This window comes from Saccopteryx bilineata, chromosome 1 (assembly GCF_036850765.1).
Source record: "Saccopteryx bilineata isolate mSacBil1 chromosome 1, mSacBil1_pri_phased_curated, whole genome shotgun sequence".
Taxonomy (NCBI): Eukaryota; Metazoa; Chordata; class Mammalia; order Chiroptera; family Emballonuridae; genus Saccopteryx; species Saccopteryx bilineata.
This window is the reverse complement of record NC_089490.1, coordinates 300203586-300226869: the sequence shown is the minus strand read 5'-3', so window position 1 is coordinate 300226869 and position 23284 is coordinate 300203586. Positions and strand designations below refer to the sequence as shown.

General features: G+C 46.9%; 2 pseudogenes; both read left to right on the top strand.

The window, feature by feature from the left end:
- The first annotated feature begins 11789 nt into the window (after nt 1–11789).
- Nucleotides 11790–13716, top strand: LOC136319530 (histone-lysine N-methyltransferase PRDM7 pseudogene; annotated as a pseudogene).
- A 4054-nt stretch (nt 13717–17770) lies between these two features.
- LOC136320444 (importin subunit alpha-8-like) lies at nt 17771–19173 on the top strand (annotated as a pseudogene).
- Nucleotides 19174–23284: the final 4111 nt, after the last annotated feature.

The following is a 23284-nucleotide window of genomic DNA, read 5'->3' as shown; positions in this document are numbered from 1 at the left end:
CACACCTCACCTCTGGAAGTGGTCCCCTCACTGAGGCCTCTGGAATGTCTGAGTTGCATTGTTTCCTGCTGGCACGCTGATTGGCACCCTGGTCTTTCTTGCACAGCCACAACCCAAGAGTTTCTCTTTGCTGGACCAAGGTACTGAAATAGACTGTTCTCAGTGACAGAGTGGAGAAATAACCCCCTACACCTCCTCAGGCACCCATGCTGAACCCAACTTCACCCCACAGACCCAGAGACAGCAGCAAGGTGCAGCATAGCAGATCTGACTTACAGTCCTTTCACCCGGGCATTGGAGAGCAGTTCTCCCCAGGCAGCCTCCACAGGTAGAGCAGGGCTCCATGATAGGGCCAAACAGAGAGAGTACATTGGTGCCCACAGCATGCATGTGTTCCTGAGGCCCTGCTAACTCAGGTTCCCAGAGCCACATTTGGGAGAGCAGGCTGGTACAAGCAGCAGTCTGGAGTCTTGGATGATGTTTCCATGGTAACACAAGGGTCACTGCTTAGCAACAGGCCAGAGCTGCAGGAAGCTGCTAAGGTATTTTCATGTGTGTTAAATCAAATGGATGTTTATCTCAAGTTTGAATGTAAATACACTGTAGGGGGAGAAAAGAAAACATACACACGCCAACCACCTACAATGTGAACGTCTGCTGATCCCTGGGGACTGGAGAATATGCCTTCTCTCTGAAGGAGGCAGATAAAAACACCAGATATGACCCAATGAAGAACATCCTCTCTTAACCCTTAAAACAGTTGCCCACCTCTCTTCCCTCTCACCAAGCCTTACCATCACCACCACTTAATTTCCAGTATGGTTTTCAAATCTAAATGGCTTACAAGTGGCCACATAATTTAAGAGTTACATGTGTGGACTCTCAAGTCAAGCAACCTGGTCTAAATCCTACCTCTGACTCTTTCCTGCTCTATGATTTTGGATAAGTAAATTCTCTGGGCCTCAACATTGTCATCTGTACAATGGGAATATCAATAGTGCCTACTTATCACAATTATGTGTGAATTAAATAATCTATTTCATGTCAAGCAGTTAAAATTGTGCCTGGAATGTGTTAAGTGCTTTTTAAGGGTAGCTGTTTTTCTTTCTTCATAAGACTCTGGAGGAAGCCTAGGCAGCCTCAGAGCATTTGGGAAGTGGAGAAACCAGCGGGTGGACTCAAAGAGCCTTGGACTTTTACTAATCTGCCCCCAGCACAGAGCTTGAGGAAGTCAATCCTGGTGCACAGACTGGCTCTTCCAACACACATCCAAGCTCAGTAGATGCAGCCACATACACTGCATAGCATGGCAGCTCCAGATGGGTAGCCCAAGGCCAGTTACACACAACATCTGACATTGACCTGCACCAGAACCCTGGCCATGGGGGCCCAAAACCAACACAACCAGATGTAGGCTTTAAACCACATCAAAGCTCCATCCAACTAGCCACACAAACAGCACAGCCAAAGGGGCAGATACAAGACCCAGCCAGGAACAACTTTGCCTTGTGAGGCAATCCCTGAACAGCAGCTCCTACATGGTAACCAAAGTCTATTATCCTTTAGTCAGGTAGCCTGAGAGTTAACTCTACCCACAAATGAGCAAAAAGCATTCCAGACTCAGCTGCAACAAAAGAGGGCACATAACCCACATAAGAATCACTTCTGGAGCACCTAACTTAGGTGATCCAGAGGACTGCACCACTGAGACCAACAAAGGATCTACATCATAAAGGCTTCATAGCAAGTTTGGGAGTCATAGCAGATCTACCTGATATACAGAGACAAACACAAACAGGCAGATAAAATGGAGAGACAAGGAAAAATTGCCAAAATAAGAGAAATTCCCATAAAAAAGAATTAAATGAAATGAAAGTATACAAAATACAAGATACAGAGTTTAAAATAATGGTTATAAGGATGCTCAAGAGACCTAAAGGGGAGAATGGATTACCTCAGTGAGAACATAAGCAAAGATATAATAAGCATTAAAAAGAACATAGAAACCATAAAAAAGAGCCAGATAGACATGAAGAATATACTAGAAGGAATCAGCAGCAGGTTAGAGGATGCAGAGGACTGCATCAGTGATTTGGAAGACAAGATAACAGTAATCACCCAAGCACAGCATCAAAAAAGAGAATTTTTAAAATGAAGAAAGTCTAAGGGCCTTCTAGGACAACATCAAGCATAACAACACCCACATCAGAGGGATACCAGAAGGAAAAGATAGTGAGCAAGGGATAGAAAACCTATTTGAAGAAATCATAGCTGAACAATTCCCTAACCTGGGGAAGGAAAAAGTCACACAAGTTCAAGAAACACAGAGAATTCCAATCAAGATGAACCCAAAGAGGCTCATGCCAAGACTCATCATAAAATGTCAAAGCTTAAAAACAAAGAGAGAATCTTAAAAGTGGCAAAGGAAAGAGTTAGTTCCCTACAAGGGAGCTCCCGTAAGGCTGTTCACAACAGGAACACTTCAGGCCAAAAGAGATTGACATGAAATATCCAAAGTGATAGAACACAAGAACCTATAACCAAGGTATCCAGCAGGGTTATCACTTAAAATGGAAAGCAAAATAAATAGCTTCCCAGACAAGAATAAGCTAAAGATGTTCATTACCACCAAACCAGTGGTTTATCAGTGAACAGTGATGATTAAACTCTTGTCAGAAACATGTTTTCCCCTCCTGTGAGATTTCAGCACTGACTGAAGATAACTCTCAAGTAAACTGCTTTCTTTCTTAGGTTCTGCTTTAGAACACACCAGACCAGCTCCAGGCCCATGGCTTCTGACTTCACCATGCCAAGTCCTGATCCCACAGTCTTGATCCCATGGGTGCTACCTATATCCCAGCTGACCTGGCTGCATTCCACGCACCAGCCAGGCAAAGCAGGCCAAGTTCAGGGGCAGCTATTACAAAGGGCACCCCAGCTCACAGAGCCCTAGCAGAAGGGAAGGCAAGTGGAAATTCTTGGGAAAAGGCAGTTACTATGACCTTAATTCTTGTTATGCTTCCCTTGACTAAAAGGCTTCTGCCTAAAACTCAAGTTCCTGAGTTATCTCCTACACCAGGGGCCTCTGGGGAAAAGTAGGATTATGTAACTAAGATTCTTATCCTGATGAAGAAATGAAAAAAATAAAATAAAAATACAGTAACGTAGCTAACGTGTATGGGGTTTTACTGTGTTCCATGGATTTCATCTATCATTTCATTGAGCATTCTAATCTAAGAGGTAGACACAATCATCTCAAGTTTACAAATGAGGAAACTATGAGAACTTAGCAAACCTATAGAATGGGAGAAAATATTTCAAATCATATATCTGATAAGAGACTTGTATCTAGAACACATAAACTCATTACAACCCAATAATTAAAAAGAAAAAAGACTCCAATTAAAAATGGGCAAAATATCTGAATGAACATTTTTCCAAGGAAAATATACAAAGGGAAATAAGCACATAAAAAGAGGTTTGGTATCATTAGTCTTGGCCCTGGCCAGTTGGTTCAGTGGTAGAGCATCAATCCAGTGCATGGAAATCCCAGGTTCAATTCCCAGTCAGGGCACACAGGAGTGGCAACCATCTGCTTTTCCACCTTCCCCTTCCCCCTTCTCTTTCTCTCTCTCTCTTCTCCTCCTATAGCCATGGCTCAATTGATTCGAGCCATTCTGCCCCAGTTGCTGAGGATGACTCCATAAAGCCTCCACATCAGGTACTAAAAATAGCTCATTTACGAGCATGGTCCCAGATGTGCAGAGCATCGGCCCCAGACAGGGTTCCCAGGTGGATGCCAGTCAGGACACATGTTAGAGTCTGTCTCTCTCTCCCCTTCCTCTCACTTAAAATATATATTATATATATATTAATCATTAGTCATCAAGGAAATGTGACATTAAACCACAATGAGCTACCACTTAATACCCATGAGGATGGCTACAATAAAAAAGGCAGATAATAACAAGTGTTGGCAAAGGTGTGGAAAAGGCAGAACCTTCAGACGTTGCTGGTGGAAATACAAAATGGTGCAGCTGCTTTGGAAAACTGTCTGGTAGCTCCATGAAAAGGTAAACAGAGAGTTGCCATCGACATAGCAGTTCTGCTCCCAGACAGACACCTGAGAGAAACAAAAACACACGTCCACACAAAAGCTTCTGTGCAAATGTTCATCGTAGGCTTACTCACAATAAGAGTCAAAAACTAAAAACAACCTAAACGTTCTCACCTGATGATGGATAAAATCTGTCTCCACATCACACAGCCTTTTCTTTAATGTACATAGAAATAAGACAGGACCCTTGAGTTTCTTCCATGACAAGTATGACAATAGAGAAATGAGTAGAAGTTGGTGAGGCAGCAAATAAGAAGGTTCTTCCGAAACATAAGACATCTCCCCTAGACTTCTGTACAATTCCCACGGGAATCTTCGGTGCTTTAAATGAGAATCCTAATGGCAATGTTATCTCTGCATTCCCTTCACTGAGCGGGAGAGCAGCAGGTTGTGTGGAGGCAGAAACACATGCAGGAGAGCAGGTATATTAGTCTGACCTGCAGGGATTTGGTGTGTTCCTTTCAGAGAGTGTCTGAGTTTCCTGCCACCCCAGGGCCTGACTCACTGCAAACCCAACAAGTACTAGATGGGTCTAATTGAGTTCTGTCTGTGCTGGACAAAACACTTTCTTGGGAACCCTGTGCCCAGCACAACCCCAACATCTAACACAGTGCTTTGTACATAGCAAACGTTCAACAAATATTTATGGAAGGAATGGATGGGGGGGGGGCAGGGAGAGTACCTTCCAGCCTGGGAGACAGGCTACCGTATATTTGTGAGAAATATTGGAGTGAGAAAAATGAAGTGCCAAGTTTAACTCCTAACAGAAGAATAAACTATTGGATCATGCTTTGGCCACAAAAGATTATCCCTCCTCATCCACCAGCACCACCACCAATGAAATAGGATATCCGAATTTGGGGCATGTTTTTAAAGAATCCCTGTTTTTGATTCATAGTTTGGTAAATGGCAACATAGATATTTCTAGCTGGAAGACACCTTAGAAAATCCTTGAGCCATTGAAGAAAAACAAGTCCAGTAGAAGAACTGTCACTTGGTGGGAGTATGACAAGCGGTTGTGTAATTTCCCAACGATGACCTGAGCCCAGGCAGGGAATTCACACATTAACAGCAGCGCCTGTGATATCAACATTTAGGAAATGTACACTGTGCCTCTCGCACATTATTTGAACTGATTACCGATTCTGGTTAATTCAATCTCCCCCCAGCTCACCCTGATAAAGTGTGGCAATATGACCAAAGTTTTGCTGGAAGACATTACAAAGGGAAAAACAAAAACCTTCCCCAGAGGGCATGATGTGCTCATTTCACACAGATGACTTGTGATGAAGAATCAGCTGGAGACCACAGACTCAGCCCCTCCCCAGATCTGCGCAGGGACACACTTCCAGCTGACAACTCAGAAACCCATTCACCTACTGCAAGCAGCAGAATGATAAGGACAAAACTGGTCCCCAAGGAGGAACTGTATCCTTGGGCAGAGTGGTGGGGCAAACTAATTTCTAATAATGAGGCCTTAAGCTACAGTGTTTGTCTACAAAATAGGCCGATTCATGAAGAGTAAATATGTCAACTCATTCAAGAGGCATGCTAAATTTCCATTGTTTCCCAAAGTTTAGGTTTCCTGGCTCTATTAAATGTGACACGTGCCTCCAATGTGTGCTGCTGAATCCGGGAGATTGCAGAATGCCACGTTAAACCCAGAGCTCCCAGGCTAATGAGGGTAAGTCCATCTTATCGTAATGAATTGTTGGTAATAGCTCATCATGGAACAGATCCACCACTGCACCCAGACACCCACACTCCGGAGTACTTGAATAGCCTGGGGAGGTGGCACAGCCTGGGGAGGGACCCTCCTCTCTGGATGCCCAAGCAGAGCCAGCCCCACAAAAAGAATCAATGAGTGCCTACACAGTGATTGGAGGCCCCCCAAATCTTCCCTAATTCAAACTCTGTCCCCAACCCATCTGTCATAAGGCTTAAAATATGCTCTGCATTGTCTCCTATTAAAATGTAAATATGTCACCTGGAAGAAAGATTAAATTAGCATCCATGATTACTTATGTTCACATTAAGTAGACCTGAGCCCTGAGGGAGAGAGAGAAAGGTGATCATCAGTGCTAAAAGGTGATAGAGAAAAGCCCGAGAAGGTTTCAGATCTGAGGTCCAGGCTGGCCCACAGCGCATGTGCCAGCCAACCTACCTCTTGACCATCTCATCGCACGGATACTATGGGTTTTTAGAATATGTGTCCTCAACTCTCTGAGCAACTCAAGGGAGGGGGTGTAACTTGTGTATCTCAACCAATTCCCAGAATTTGGCATGTAAATATTTAGAAGATCCCAAGTACCTCTCCAATAAATGTTTGTTGAATAAGTGAACTTTATCCTCGCAATCCGCTCAGGGAAGTCAGAGGAGGCTCAATGACTGTTTTGTAGTTGAGGAAACTGCGTCTCATGAAGGCCCGTGTACTGGCTCAGGCACAGGGCACTGGAGACACACAAGCTCTGGACACACAGAGGGGCAGAAGAGCATGTGCACCTCTTCTAAGGAGAAGAGTTTGGGTGGGGGGCAAAAGTGGAATACATGACGGCCCCATTTTGGGTGCTTTTGTACATCAACCTGCAAGTTTGGGGTGTTCTTCAGGCAACTGAAAGTTTGCCTAGAGACTGGGAATGCAGGAAGCTAGTGAATACAGTGAAATGTGCAAAATAATATTTTAGAAAGATTATTGGCATAGAGGACAATGGGATGAATTGAAGAATCAAGAAATTAATGACTGGTTAGGAGAGCCCTGTGTGGTGAGTCAGAGCCTGGATAGTGGAAGCGGAACTAAAGGGAGGCGACCCCTTTGAGAGGCCTTGTGGACAACAGGAGGGCAGTCTTTGTGACCGAGGAATGAGGAGTGGGTGAGAGACAGGAGGGACAAAGGGCAGTGGTTAGGTTTCAAACCCACTTGCCTGAACGACAGCAAGGTGACAATGGGGGAACCTAGGTGGGAAGCCGGCTTTCGACCAGAGATGGTGAGTTCTGTTGTAAACACGTAGAGCAAGGTGACAGCAGGACACCCAAGTGAAAATATCCAGGGGGCAGTCAGGACTTTGGGGTTGGAATCCCCAAGAGATTTAGGGGAAGCCACGAGACTAAATGTGATTGCTGAGAAAGAGTGGAAAGTGAGTCCGAGTCAGAACCACCCAAAGTGCCTAAGCGAAGAAGACAGGGTGGACAGTGTGGTGACATCTGAGGACAGAGGAGAGGTCTGACAGAGGGAGAAGTGACCGTGCCGCAAAAAGGTCAAAGACGACAAGGAGAAACGCTGTTGCATCTCAGGAAGAGGCCGTCTCTAGTTTTCTCCGAAGAGTGGAAAGGGCCAAACCTCAGTGGGAGGGGGCAGCAAGGAGAGGCGACAGTGCGACAGGGAGGGAACATGACCCTCTGCAGCAGGGACAGCAGAGCCAAGGCTCATTTGTTTGTCCGTTTCGGTATAAGGGGAGGGCACCGAGGCTCTGTATGAAGTGGAAGGAGCCAGTTGAGAGAAACTGTACTACAAAAGGGAGAGTGGGGTCACCGGGGGAGACAGGACATGGAAGCAGCATGGGGGTGGGGTCAGGGGAGGCAGAGAGGAGGAGGAGGTAGTGGGGAGACAGCAGGAAGGGAGGGGAGGGAGCAAGCAGGCAGGCAAGTCCAAGAGATCATTTTGCAGGGGAAATCAGAACAATAAGTTCCCAGGGTTCAGTCTGGCAAAAATGGAAGTGGATTCCCCAGGGAACAACAGAACAGGGTCCCAGATTGCCAACACACCCAGAGTAGGAGAAGAGCGCAGTCACGTCTACAACCAGAATCTCGTTTTCACAGACCGACAGTCCAGAGCGTGAAGTCTGCACACAAAAGTAGAAGGGCATTGGATACCAGTGCGAGAGAGGACCCAAGATATCATCCAACCCAAGTCTCACTTCAACAACTAAGAGAATAAGCCCCAAAGAGGTGAAGTAAACTAATCAGGATCACACAGCTAGTTAAGGGTGAAATTTGGACCAGAGTCTAAGGCTCTTGGCTCCTGGTCAAACGGCAGTTCTGTTAGATTTCCTGGGATTGTTTCAATCAATGCATAATTTATTCTTTCCAATAATGGTGATTTTTATTAAATATATAAGAAAAATATTATTTCATTTGGTAACTTCAAATGGCCTTTCATATTAAAATTTTGAAAACAGTGGTAAATCAGGAAAAGCAAATGATTTGTCAGAAGGCATCTCCCAGTTTGGGGTCCTGCAAATGCAGTCACTGAGATGAGATGGCCGTTATCCCAGTGTGGCCCTGGAGTCAGAGCTGACCGATTGCAAATCTGTCTGGACCCACTGCTAACTACTTGTGTGACACTGACAGGGACATCTGATCCCTGCTGGGAGAGGGGGTGAGGCAGCAACAGTCAAACACACTGTCACCCCTTCCCTTAGCATGAGAAAATGTGGTTGGCTTGACCCACGAGGGGAGCAGGCAGAGCTGGGGTTAACAGCATGTCCCCTCTGGAATCCTCCCTCTGTTTCAGCCAGAGATGATGAGGAGGTTTTTTCAAGAGCAGACCTGGAGATAAAATGTAATTACTTTTTCCTGCACTTCAATTTCAAGGCAGTGTCCTTTTAAAATGAAAATGATACTTGATGGGGTGTAAGGGAGGCAGTGGGGAGAGAAAGAAAAGACTGAGAAGAATCATTCTTGCTGAAGCCTGTGACATTTCACCAAAGTGACTCCTTTTGGGAGCCGCTGGTACAAATGTCACTGAGCTCAGACAGTAGGAAGCATGAGAGAGAGAGAGAGAGAGAGAGAGAGAGAGAGAGAGAGAGAGAGAAAGAGAAAGAGAAAGAGAGAGATGGGCCATGTAGGAAATGGCAGGACCTACTCCTCCTCTCACCAACCACTCCACTCCCCCCACATCCTGACTCTCTGGGGAAGAAGTCAGGACCAGGCACAGCTGAGGTCACTGGTCTGGCAGTGGCTACAGACAGTGCAGCTTTCACTGCAGTCATAACAAAGCACATAGCAACCCCAGGAGAGCTGCACCAACAGCAGAGCCCTAGAGGGAAGGGGAGCCTATGTCCAGAGACAGCAAAGCTCTGAACCGCACGTGGGCCAGAGGACCAGGAGAGACGATGCCAAATAGCCACTCTGACCAGAGCATCTCAGCTGTCCATGGGAGCTCCTAGCACAGGCAACCTTGGGGCTCTCTGAGATGATGAATTGGGGGCATAAAAGAAGGAAGTAGAAGACAAGAGAGTTGAGCTAACCCAGGGCGAATCCAGCCTTGCTTATTATGTAAACTTAGCAAGGTAGGTAACCTCTGTGCCTCAGTTTCTTCATCCAAATAAGAGGAGAAGTAAAGCTACAAGGGTGTTAGAAAGATGAAAGAGGTAGGTATTGCAAGTACCTAGCAGTGAGCAGATGCTTGACAAGGAACTATCAAATTCATGTGCAGATCCTTGGCTTGGGTCTCAAAGTCATCCTGCAGGAGGAAGGACATTCATAAAACTCAGAGGCATGATGGGCTGCTCCTTCAGGTGCTGGGGCTCCAAGAGTTGCTTCCTCTCTCCAGAGATTGATGAGACTTTCAGATCTAAGGAAACCTTCTAGGTCCCAAGATCCTAGACCCACTGGCAAGACCACTTCTTTTTTCTCTTTTTTTTTTTTTTGGTCCTTTTTCTTCTTTTTCCAAGTGAGAGGAGGGGAGATAGAGAAACAGACTTCCACATGTGTCCCAACAAGGATCCACCTGGTGACCCCCATCTGGGGCTGATGATCTGCCCATCTGGGATCATGCTTGCAACCAAGCTATTTTTAGCACCTAAGGCAGAGGCTCCACAGAGCCATCCTTAGCACCTGGGGCCAATGCACTGGAACCAATCGAGCCATGGCTGTGGGGTGGGAGAGGAAAGAAGAGAGGGAGAGAGAGAGAGAGAAAAGGGAGGAGGGGGGTGGAGAAACAGATGGTCATCTCTCCTGTGTGCCCTGACCAAGAATCAAACCCAAGATATCCACACACCAAGCTGATACTCTACCACTGAGCCAACCGGCCAGGGCCTGAAAACCACTTCTTTAAAACCCTGTTTTTATTTATTTGCAATGATTTTATGCCTCCATATAAATATTACCAAAAATATTTGCTGCAACTCACTGATGTGAAATCTACTTGGCAGTATATCATTTGGTACATGGTGTGTCCTTAATGTTGACTGGGTTCTTGATGCTTTTATTAGGGCCTGTCTGAATGAGCTGTCTACATGCAGATCTGGAAGGGGTCCCTGCCCTTCTAGAAATTGGTGGTGTCCAGTATAAACCAAAGTCTCACAGCTACCAACCATACATATAGGGCTGGTTCATATGAGGACTCCAACAAATAAATTCAAAGAAATATCATTAGCAAAGATGAAGCTAAAGCAAGTTGTCACTAAACAACAAAATAGTCACGAGCAAGAGAAAGTCACATGAAGAGAAAACTTACTGAACATATTGGAAATGACGGTTTCTGCGTTCTGGCAAACACAGGCAATTTGTAGAGTGGAGAAGAAAAACCACTTGACAAACTATGGTTTTCCTTAGTTTAGAGTCATGCATTAGTCTCATCGGTCAGAGGCTCCCTGCTCGGGTGGAATGTCCCCCAGCAGAGCAAGCACCTCGCTCCTGCTAGCCCTAACCCTCTCTGCGTACACTTAAATAAGCAGCTTCACCTCCCTAGACCAGAGATTTTCTGTCTGCCAGGACCCTGAAACTTTAGTCACAATCTGAAAAAGTTGAAACTACAATAGGAAAATGAAGGGTGAACTGCAGACACTTGTTACTCAAGGTTCTGGGAACAAGGCTGTGTTACATAATTGGGGGGTGGGGTAGGGTAGTGTTTTGTTTTTAACAAAGATCTCAATAGATCTTTTAGTTTTAGCTAAACATCTCTTTGGGAAGGAAACTCTTGAGACCTTAAGACAGGAGTCAGGAACCTATGGCTTGCGAGCCAGATGTGGCTCTTTTGATGGCTGCATCTGGCTCGCAGACAAATCTTTAATTAAAAAAATAACGTTAAAAATATAAAACATTCTCATGTATTACAATCCATTCATTTTCTATCATTCATGTTCATAGTTGCAGGTGGCTGGAGCCAATCACAGCTGTCCTCCAGGACAACACCAAATTTTTATTGGATAATGCATAACGTACACGAGTCGTTGTATGGCTCTCATGGAATTACATTTTAAAATATGTGGCGTTCATGGCTCTCTCAGTCAAAAAGTTTCCCAACCCTGCCTTAAGACAATAACCAGGGTCCCCTCACTGAAATGAGAACACCTGAGAGGGAGAGATCCGGCACACAGGGGGGCAACTTGCTAGCCTGACCATGTGAAGTGTCCGTGTGAGAAGTGGTTCTCCCCTGGCCATGGAGTACACTTATCCACTACAAAGTAGCTCTCTCATGCGCCTCTGGGGCACTGTGGAGGAGGGTGCATGAATGGCCAGGAAGGTCAGTTGTAGGGCCTGAAGTGACACACACATTGGGTCACTGTTAATACACACCAGGGAGTAGCTAGGAAGCTGCAGGCTGCACAGAGAATAGGAAGGAAAAGGGAACCCAGACTAATTATGCCTTTTTTTTTTTTTTTTTTTTTTTGCAAATTAGGTGCTGTGACAACTCAGGCACTGAAACATACACAGTGTCTGTGCTTCATTAATGAGCTGGAGCATTCTTCTGGGAGGGGTGGTCACCTTGGGTGACTGGGAGGAGGCGCGCTGCTGCAACGTGGAGATAAACCAGGACAAGCTGCTGAACAAAGACCTCAGAGTTCCTCTGCCCTCTTTCATGGGTCACCGCGGACAGGCCACCAGACCCCCTGCAGAGGACACTGAGGACTCACATAAAGAATGGACTCAGAGGCGCCGAGAACTCAGGAGAAAGGAGACTGAAGTAAAGATGTATAGTCTACAAGAAAAGGCCATAAGAGAAGTGAAGGCAAAAATTAATGAATGGGACTACATCAGACTAAGAAGTTTTTGCTCAGCAAGGGAAACTGATAACAAAATAAACAGAAAGCCAACCAAATGGGAAATGATATTTTCAAACAACAGCTCAGATAAGGGCCTAATATCCAAAATATACAAAGAACTCATAAAACTCAACAACAAACAAACAAACAATCCAATAAAAAAATGGGAAGAGGATATGAATAGACACTTCTCCCAGGAAGAAATACAAATGGCCAACAGATATATGAAAAGATGCTCATCTTCTTTAGCTATTAGAGAAATGCAAATCAAAACGGCAATGAGATACCACCTCACACCTGTTCGATTAGCTGTTATTAGCAAGTCAGGTAATAGCAAATGTTGGAGAGGCTGTGGAGAAAAAGGAACCCTCATACACTGTTGGTGGGAATGTAAAGTAGTACAACCATTATGGAAGAAAGTATGGTGGTTCCTCAAAAAACTGAAAATAGAACTACCTTATGACCCAGCAATCCCTCTACTGGGTATATATCCCCAAAACTCAGAAACATTGATACGTAAAGACACATGCAGCCCCATGTTTATTGCAGCATTGTTCACAGTGGCCAGGACATGGAAACAACCAAAAAGCCCATCAATAGATGACTGGATAAAGAAGATGTGGCACATATACACTATGGAATACTACTCAGCCATAAGAAATGATGACATCGGAACATTTACAGCAAAATGGTGGGATCTTGATAACATGATACGAAGCGAAATAAGTAAATCAGAAAAAAACAGGAACTGTATTATTCCATACGTAGGTGGGACATAATAGTGAAACTAAGAGACATTGATAAGAGTGTGGTGGTTACGGGGGGGAGGGGGGAATGGGAGAGGGATAGGAGGTGGGAGGGGCACAAAGAAAACAAGATAGAAGGTGACAGAGGACAATCTGACTTTGGGTGGTGGGTATGCAACATAATTGAACGACAAGATAACCTGGACTTGTTATCTTTGAATATATGTATCCTGATTTATTGATGTCACCCCATTAAAAAAATAAAATTATAAAAAAAAAAAAAAAAAAAAAAAAGGCCATGTGCACCAAGAAGACAGTGAGTCCCAGGATGATGACTACCTCTATTGTGAGAAGTGTCAGAACTTCTTCATTGACAGTTGTGACGTGCATGGGCCTTCTACATTTGTAAAAGACAGTGCAGTGAATAAGGGGCATCCAAACCACACAGCCCTCACTCTGCCCCCTGGGTTGAGAATCAGAGCATTGGGCATCCCTGAGGCTGGGCTTGGAGTGTGGAATGAGGCATGTGCTCTGCTAGAGGATGTGCACTTTGGCCCTTATGAGGGCCAGATCACAGAAGATGAAGAGGTAGGCAACAATGGATACTCCTGGCTCATCACCAAAGGGAGAAACTGCCATGAGTATGTGGATGGGAAGGATGAATCCTTGGCCAACTGGATGAGAACCACAGCCAGAGATACACCCATGTCCCTCCTGCTCTCTGGCCTTCTCCAGTCAGAAATTCCTTCAGTCAATATGTGGGATGCAATCACCCCTCTCAAATTCTCCCAGGAACATCTGCAAGAAAACAGCTCCAATCAGAGAATCCCTGCCCACAGGATCCAAATCAGCAGTAGCAACATACTGATACACACAACTGGAATGACAAAGCTGAAGTCAAAAGGTCAAAGGAAAGTCCAAATATTTGCTTAAAAGGACCAGTCCAAGGAGGATTTCAAGGGCCTTTTTCAAATCTCCCAAAGAACACCTGGAAAGCTCTAGTGAGCAAGAGAGAATGATGCAGGAAGTGCCCAGCAGAGTCCAGAACGTGTATTCTGTGGACACAGAAAACAGAGTAGGAATGTTGAGAATTGTAGCTGTCAAGTATGGAGAGTGTGGGCAATGCTTTGATGATGGGTCACACCTCCTCAGACACCAGAGGTCATACCACTTAGGGGAGAAGACTTATATTTGCAGACAGTGTGAGTGAGGCTTTACACAAAAGTCAGAACTCCTCATACACCAGAGGACACACTCAGGGGAGAAGCCCTATGTTTACAGAGAGTGTGAGCGAGGTTTTACACAGAAGTCATATCTTCTCACACACCAGAGAAGACACTCAGGGGAGAAGCCCTATGTTTGCAGGGAGTGTGAGTGAGGATTTACATGAAAGTCACATGTCCTCAGACACCAGAGAACACACTCAGGGGAGAAGCCCTATGTTTGCAGGGATTGTGAGTGAGGATTTACACGAAAATCGGTTCTCCTCAGACACCAGTAAACACACTCAGGGGAGAAGCCCTGTTTGCAAGGAGGGTGAGTGAGTCATTAGCATCAACTTGCATCTCCACAGCCATAGCCACCACACAGGTCATACCCCAGCTCTGAGGGGACTTCAGCGAAAGGCTACTGACCCCTTACCCTCCTAAGATTGTAATTAGTACAGAAGTAACTGGTTAAACAAGTTCTTCACTTTCATGATAAGAGATAACCTTGACAAATAGTTCCTTAAGTGCTATGGGAATGTCAACACCAATCTCCTCCATGGTCTCTTGGCCTCCTGTTCTAATATATCTTATCTTTATAAAACTATGACACCCACATACCTCATTCCCCCCTCCCTATCGCTGAAAGCAGAGAGTTCCCAGAGGGCTACAGAGAGCTTACACTGTCAGACACAGAAACAACCCTGGAAACGTGGAAGGCTGGAGTCAATCTACTTAGGTTACTGCCCAGTGAGAGCGATTTGAGACAGTCTCACTAGCGAAAGGGATTTTCTTGACTCCTGGGAAGTGGAGTTTCTCTCCTAGTAGGCTCATCACCCTCCTCCCTTGGCTTCTCTTGGTTCTTGTCCTTGATTTCTCTGACCCGTTATCCCAGTGGTGAAAACCAGGGAGAAATATGTGCATGTCCATGTGCCTGGCTCTGTCTGGGCACCTGGTCTCCCTCACTCTCTCTTCATTGTCCCTTCAGGGTGAGAATCTCATGGTATACACCACATGGACTCCAGATCATTCCATAGTGGGTTTGAATCTCTGCTCTGTTCTCACCAGCTGTGCTACCTAAGGCTAGATTCTCAACTTCTCTTTGCCTCTTTTTTTTATTTTTTTGTATTTTTCTGAAGCTGGAAACGGGGATAGACAGTCAGACAGACTCCCGCATGCACCCAACCGGGATCCACCCAGCACACCCACCAGGGGCGAAGCTCTGCCCACCAGAGGGCGATGCTCTGCCCCTCCGGGGCGTCGCTCTGCCGTGACCAGAGCCACTCTAGTGCCTGGGGCAGAGGCCAAGGAACCATCCCCAGCACCCGGGCCATCTTTGCTTCAATGGAGCCTTGGCTGCGGGAGGGGAAGAGAGAGACAGAGAGGAAGGCGGGGGTGGTGGAGAAGCAAATGGGCGCTTCTTCTATGTGCCCTGGCCAGGAATCGAACCCGAGTCCCCCGCACGCCAGGCCAATGCTCTACTGCTGAGCCAACTGGCCAGGGCCTCTTTGCCTCTTTTTTAATCTATAAAATGGGAATGGTGCTTGACTAGGCAGTGGTGCAGTGCATAGAACATTGGACTAAGACAGAGAGGACCCAGGTTTAAAACCCCAAGGTCGCTTGCTTGACCTCTGGCTCACCAGCTTGAGTGCGGGATTGTAGGCATAAGTGTGGAATCATAGACGTGACCCATGGTCACTTTCTTGAAGCCCAAGGTTGCTGGCTTGAACAAGGAGTCACTCGTGCTGTAGCCTACTGATCAAAGCACATATGAGAGAGCAATCAATGAACAACTAAGGTGCCCCAACAAAAAATTGATGCTTCTCATCTCATTCTCTTTTTGTCTGTCACTATCTGTCCCTCTGTCTCTCTCACAAAAAAAGAATTGCTTCTCTCTCTCCACACTCTAACATGAATAAAATAAACAAAAAGATTAGGCTCGCCTGATTAAGGCATAGAGGAAAGTTGATACTTCCTGCTCCTCCCCTTCTCTCATCTCTTTATCTACACTCTCCAAAATAAATTTTAAAAATAATAAAATAAAAATTGCTACACTATAAAAAAAAAGAGCTGGAGCAAACAAATGCTCATAATTGGTTGACACAGGAGGAGGAGGCATCGGGAAGACACCCAGCAGGGCTCTGCCCACTAGTGCTCCCTGGGAAGTGGCAGCTGGCATTCCACAACTCCCAAAGAAAACTTCAGAAACAGCCTCAACTCCACACAGGCGCTGCCCTTGACAGTGAGGAGGGTGGCAGATGAGGATATAGTTCTCTGTTCTTCTAATGGTCCGTAGGTGCTAGCCTTGAGCCCCTTTGGGCTGGGGACATAGCACATATCACAGTGGGCAGATTTCTATGACTCGTTTACTGAGGAACCGGCATGACTGTGGGGTATGAATGGGTCCAGATCAGATGGCCAAGGGACAGGCAGCCCTGCAGTTAGAGCCTCTGACCCACCAGAGCCAAGCTTGCTCAAAGGGTCTGTGGCAAATTAGGTTGCTGAATAAGACCTCTGGAGACCCCAGTATAAGAATCAGCACAGACCTCCAGAGCTTGAGAGCAAAAATATACCCCACACACACACTGTCTCTTCTTTTGAGAAGTCGTTCCTGGCTCGTTTGCTACTGGTTCTCAGCAGGGACCACATGCCTACCCAGGAGACATCCAGTGACCATGGGATCTGGGCTGCCCATCATGAGCTGGAGGCTCTCTGATCCTTCAAATCTGAATGTATACAGAAAGCAGTCTATCACCAAAACGAAGAAGCATATTTGAGAAGCTGGAACTATAAGTGGACATGCCTAGTGGGAGCTGGAGCCACAGATGAGAAACAGAGGTCCCCTGTGACCCTTCAGGTCCAGGATCTACAGGCAATATTTCTAGCTGGGGAGTTGTATGAAGACCAACATTCCTCCTATAAAAGGGCAGAGCAGTGGTTCTCATGTGGGGGTAATTCTACCCTCAACATCTGAAGACAATTTTGAGCATCACAATTGGGGGAGTCTTATGGGTATCTCATGGGATGAAGCCAGGGATGCTGTTTAAATCTCTACAATACACAGGGCAGAACTTCCCCCAACCTAACACAGAATTACCTATTCCCAAATGTCAAGAATAGCATGCTTGAGAAATATTGTTGTAGAGGAAATAAGAGAAAACGAAGGAAATCAGAGATTAACATATATCCAACAAAAAAAGAAAGAAAAAAACACAGCCCTGGCCAGTTGGCTCAGTAGTAAAGCATTGGCCTGGCATGTGGATGTCCCAGGTTTGATTCTCAGTCAGGGCACACAGGAAAAGCCACCCTTTGCTTCTCTACACCTCCCCTTCCTCCTTCTCTCTTTCTTCCCACAGCATGGTACTATTGGAGTGAGTTGGCCCTAGGCGCCCAGGATGGCTCCATGGCCTCCACTGCAGGTGCTAAGAAGAGCTCGGTTGCTGAGCAACAGAGTAACATCCCAGATGGGCAGAGCATCACCCTCTGATGGGCTTTCTGGGTGGATCCTGGTAGGGGTGCATGCGGGAGTCTATCTCTTTGCTTCCTCTCCTCTCATTGAATAAAAGACATTTAGGGCATTTAAGGCCAACCAGGGTATTGGGGACTGCAGCTCTCTGCTAGGTGGGAAACAAGTGGGCGGTGGCCCATTCCTGTGCGTGAGTGTGGCTGTGTCTTCTCCAAAGTCTCCTTCCAGGTGCTTTACTTCTTCCAGTCAACATGCAGACTTCAGAAGCTCCAGAAGAGAGGCTGAGGAAATTTAAGTACCAAGGCAAAGATGCATCTGCCAGCCTCACCCTACAGGAAATAATCAATGGAGTGAATGTTTCGGATCCAGACCTGTGTTTCCAGGCCACCAAGGCAGTCAGGAAAATAGTGTCCTGGGGAAAGAACCCTCCTGTAAAACTGATTATTGAAGCAGGGCTCATTCCCAAGCTGGTGGAGTTCCTGAGGTCGTCACTCCACCCCTGCTTGCAGTTCGAGGCAGCCAGGGCTCTGACCAACATTGCTTCCGGGACTTCGGAGCAGACTCAAGCTGTAGTGGAAGGGGGCGCCATCCAGCCCTTGGTGGAGCTCCTGTCTCCCCCCCCCCATATGGCTGTGTGTGAACAGGCAGTGTGGGCCCTTGGGAATATCATAGGTGATGACCCAGAATTCAAAGACTTTGTCATCTCAAGCAATGCCATCCCACATCTGCTGGCCCTGATATCATCAACCATACCAATTACATTTCTGCGGAACATCACATGGACCCTGTCCAACCTGTGCTGGAACAAGAACCCGTACCCCTGCAAGAAAGCAGTGAAGCAACTGTTGCCCACCCTCTTCTGCCTCCTCCACCACCACGATAGCGAGGTGCTCTCTGACACCTGCTGGGCCCTGTGCTACCTCACCGAGGGCTGTAATGGGCACATTGGCCAAGTGGTGGACATGGGGGTGCTGCCCAGGCTGGTGGAGCTCATGACCAGCTCAGAACTCAATGTCTTGACCCCATCTCTCCGGACCGTGGGGAACATCGTCACAGGACTGGATTGCCAGACCCAGTTGGCCATTGATGCAGGCATCCTGAGCGTGCTGCCCAGGCTCCTGCTGCACCACAAGTCCTCCATCCAGAAGAAAGCAGCCCGGGCCCAGAGCAACGTGGCTGCTGGGCCCTACCAGCACATCCAGCAGCTGTTCACCTGCAATGTTCTGCCCCTCTTGGTGACTCTGCTAAAAAAAAAATGGAGATTTTAAAGTCCAGAGAGGCTATCTGGATGTTGGCTAACTTGGCAATTGGGAGCAGCTTGGACCAGTTGATCCAGCTTGTTCAATCTGGAGTCTTGGAGCCACTGGTGAACCTCCTCACTGTCCCAGATGCCAAATGTGTCATTGTCATCCTTGACATCATCTCCTTCCTCCTCCAGGTAGCAGAGAAGCTTTCTGAGGAAGAGATTCTGTGTCTTCTGATAAAGGAACTCAGTGTGGTGGATAGGATCAAGGCTTTGCAATTTCATGAGAACCATCAGGTTGCCATGTCTGCACTGAGAATTCTCATGAACCACTTTTCTGAGGAAGAAGAAAATGACACAATGTTACCATCCCGGGACCAAGATAATGTATTCTTAAAGCACTTAACATAAAAATACTGAAGCTCCACAACTTCTAAACCAAGGACCAACTGCAAAGGGTAACTTTTTTAAGAAGCAGCACTTTTATATCTCCGTATGCCATGGGTATAAAGCTTTTAAAACGGAATGTTAATAAAAATTTTTGACACGTTTACCTCTAAAAAAAAAAAAAGACATTTAAAGAAAAATTTTTTTAATTAAAAAGAAAAAAGTACATATATATAAACTTCCTTATTTCTACAACCAGTTTCAAGGTCATAGTTGCCATTGTTTCACTCATCCCATGTGTCTTCTGTGTGCATGCTAATTCTCCTGGACATAGGGGTTACGCTTTCCCCAGGTCCTCAAAGGAGTTTTATTGCCACAGTTTGTGTCCCTGCTTGAAGTAAATACCGACATCTCCCTGTTCCTGACCCAGATCCAATGTCAGGAAGGACAGGCCTAGGACACTGACAGAAATGCTTTTCCTCCTGTTCACCCATCTGATCTGGAGATTCCCAGGGGGAGTGTTTTTGGCTCAGGGTCCCTTTCATTTGGGAAAAAAATATAAGGATATTTTACATGTTCATTATATTTTGACTCCACGTTATGAATGCAGTGCCAGAATGGATGTAGGGAAGCTGAGCATGGATCCTTACGTCCTCTGCCCTCAATGTCGGTTCCCTTTGGGAATATGTTCTTTCCTAAGACCCTTGATGTAGGTCCATCCCAATCTGTCAGGAAGTTCTTATCATATCAAACTTCAAAAGGGAAAGGTTTGGGGTCTAGATCACTTTCCCCAGGAAGCTCCCTGGACCTTATGCACCCACGGTTCTCCCAGGACCCGTACTACCCAGCAGGGAGTACAGGAAAGAGCAAACATAGCCAACTCACAAAGGCTGGGTCCTCCCTCAGCACCCAAGCAAATATGAGCCCCTTGTGGGTTTTCCCCTGAAAAATCAAGAGCTACTCCGTGGCACCTTGTCTGTCCCTGACCCTGGTGAGACGGGGTGGCTCCATGGCACCCTGTCTGTCCCAGGCCCTGGTGAGACATGGGGAAGGCTGGTAGCCCTGCACTAGCAGAGGAAGCATAAGCCAGAGGAAAACAAGCGATCTGTGTGTTCCTCCAGCTCCTAGAGCTCCCAGAAGCTCACACTGCACTCTCCACTGCAACAGAATTTAACAAGACAAACCAGTCACTCTGCCATTCCATCAAAGTGACTTGGGCTTTGCCTTACACATCTTGCTCTTTGTGTGCAGAAAAGCTGGAGGAACTGGTGCCGAGACAGGTAAGGCCTGGGTCTGGGGAAGGAGGTGAAACAGACGTTGGGAATGGGGACAACCTGGTAGAGCCCTGTTTGCATGCATGTAACTGGTAACCTGGCCCCTAAAACACAACTGCATGGGCTGGCTTCTGCGCCCCTGCTGTCTGCTGTGTCCACCTCATCCCCAACCAAGTAGCCAGTGCCCTTGGGCCAGTCCCCCCGGGGAGGCCACAATTGCCCTCTTCACTGCCCTTCCCATCCCTAATCAAAACCAATTTCCACTTCTTCTAAGCATTCATAGAAGACTGAAATTAATTCAAATTACTGCAAATCATAGCTTAATATGTTACCCTTCCCAGGCAACATTTACAAATTTTAAGAGAAAAACAAGAGTATCTTGCTCAGCCCCTCTGAGACACAGAAGGTCCATCTCTTCCTTCGACCATCAGATACTTGCATGGCCAAGAGGAACCAATGTCTAATATTTCCATAAAACCCAAAGACTTGTATCTTAAGCAAACAGGCTCATGACGCACTTGGTGATTACCTGTATTCCTCTACTATATGCAGATGAGCTTCTCTGTTCCATCAAAATAAATCTGTAATAGTGGTTTGCTTAATTCCCTCTTCTGCACCTGGAAAGATGAGTTCCCCAAGATGAGAAGAGAGGAGGCACCTCCCTGTCGCCAGCACAGGAGACTTCCGCCCTAGACTGGCAGCCCTTCCTGAGACCCTCAGGGCCTTCTGTGCTAGTCTGGGTGCCAGGCTAGAAGGCATCAGGCAAGGCCTGCTCCAGCAGTGTCTGCATGTCTGGGAGAAGCAGAGGGGAGACCCATGCTGCCAGAGGACCCAGCGCAGAAAGGAACTCTGGCAGGTGCCCTGTAATTCACCTCATCAGAGAGCTCTGTGAGGATATGTGATTCTGTGCATCAGGGAATTGGAATGGTGTATGTCACAAGAAGCCCTAAGCCTGGCACAGATAAGGTAGTTAAGGCCCAAACAAGCTTCCCCCAACTCCTCTCAGCTTTCCTTTGTCTATGAACGGAATAAAATCCAGCCCCCTATTTTAGGCACCCACTGCCTGCCCCCGCCCCACCCAGAAAGGACAGAGGCTGACTGACTCCTGCTGCCCCAGAGGAAGCAGGCTCCAGGACAGAGGCAGGTGTCTGGCCAAGAAGCCCCTGGACAGCGGGGGAGCCAGACTAAGCAACAGGCAGGGCAGAGCTGCCCATGCAATGACAGAGTCCACCAGGGCTCACGGGGATCTCTGTGGCCTCCAGAACACTCACCCAGCCATCCAGCCATTCATGCGGTCACCTGCTACTTTTCAGCTCAAGAAACTAGCGGGCAGTCCCGTTCCAAAACACAGCTGAGGACTTCCCAATGGCATAGGACTCATCAGTTTCCAGGTGGATGCATTCCCTACCCACTAATGAGCTGGGCTGCTGTTACTGTGATGGAGTGTTTGTCTTCAGGGGTTAAGGGAGAGTCCAGCAGTTCCCTGTCAGAACAAAGCAAAGAGCTATGACCTAGTTCCCACTAGATGGCAGGAAGCCAGAGCACCCATCACTGTCCCCACCGCCAGGCTGGTTGCCTTGTTCCTCCTACAAACACAATACTCTCCTGAGTTAATGTCCCACTGACCGTCCTCATGCTTCTGGGATGGCAATGGCAACCCTCTGCGCCATCGGGCCGGGGCCGCCTGGTGCAAGCACAGTGTAAATCATCACGTGCACTTTTTGTTATGTGCTTCCTCATGCCTGTAAGGTCTTCCCTCCTCTGCCTTTGTCAAGGGTGCCCTTTAGTATTGCTTTTCTTTCTCTCCGAATAGTTTGGCATCCATCATAAGGTTTCCCCTGCCCACAGCCTCTGAGGTTTCCTCTCCCTGTAACGCTCTTATCTCAAGGATTTTTCTCCAGTTCCTGCTTCTGGTTTCTGCCTCTCAGTTAGGTTATACTTGATTGGAATCCCTTTCTTGCTCTCTGCTGCTCCCCAAGATTCAATGCAGCAGCACTGCCCCCTGCCCCGATCCCAGGCCATCACCATTTCCCTGAAGTATGAACATAGCCCACAGCCCGGAGCAGCCCCAATCTGTCCAAAACCCAGACATCGACTCCTCCTGGTTCCGGCTTCAGAGCTGCGACTCACATCGCAGGCCCACACACCGACTCACAGGCCTCTTCCTGGAGGAGGGAAGATGGAGGGAGCCTTTTTAGTGTTTGCATCACTTTCTTGGGATGGAAAGAAGAGCCTGGAGGTTGGTATCCAGCTCCATGACAGGCACCCCGACCAAGTTTTGCCAAAACCCCGGGGCTCCTACCACCTCCCTCACTTGTCCAGTAGCTGTCCCTTCCATTTAATGTTCGCCTTTAAGGCAGTCAGATCACCAAACTTTACAAAGAAATAATTCAAGACCGCATGTTGCCCCATCGCTGTGCACACGTTTCTCCTGCAGGTCTGCAAGGGAACAGGGACCAGGAGACGGAGCCCCAGTGCCCAGCTCAAGCCTTGTCCCCAGCACTGTGTTGCCTTAGATTTTTTTTTTTTTTTGGTAAATTATTGGTGTTTTTGGACTTCAAATGCAGAAAATGCTGCATAAATCATGTTCTTCTTTTTTACAATAAATCATCCTCAGTGTTAAATTTAAAGGACAAGAGAATGGGTATAAAGAAAGAAGGAGGATTTCTCATTTAAAATATTGTCTGGCTGGCTGTCCTAGACAGACTTTCCCTCATTGGACCCTAAAAAATAAAATCACAGGGGAAAAACTAAGCCATACAATAAACCTATTGCTTGAATTCAGGAGGAGTCCTTGCTGCCAACAGGTCCGTGGAGCCGGAGTGTGGAGCAGGCGGTGAGGCCAGGTGTTGTCCCGAGGG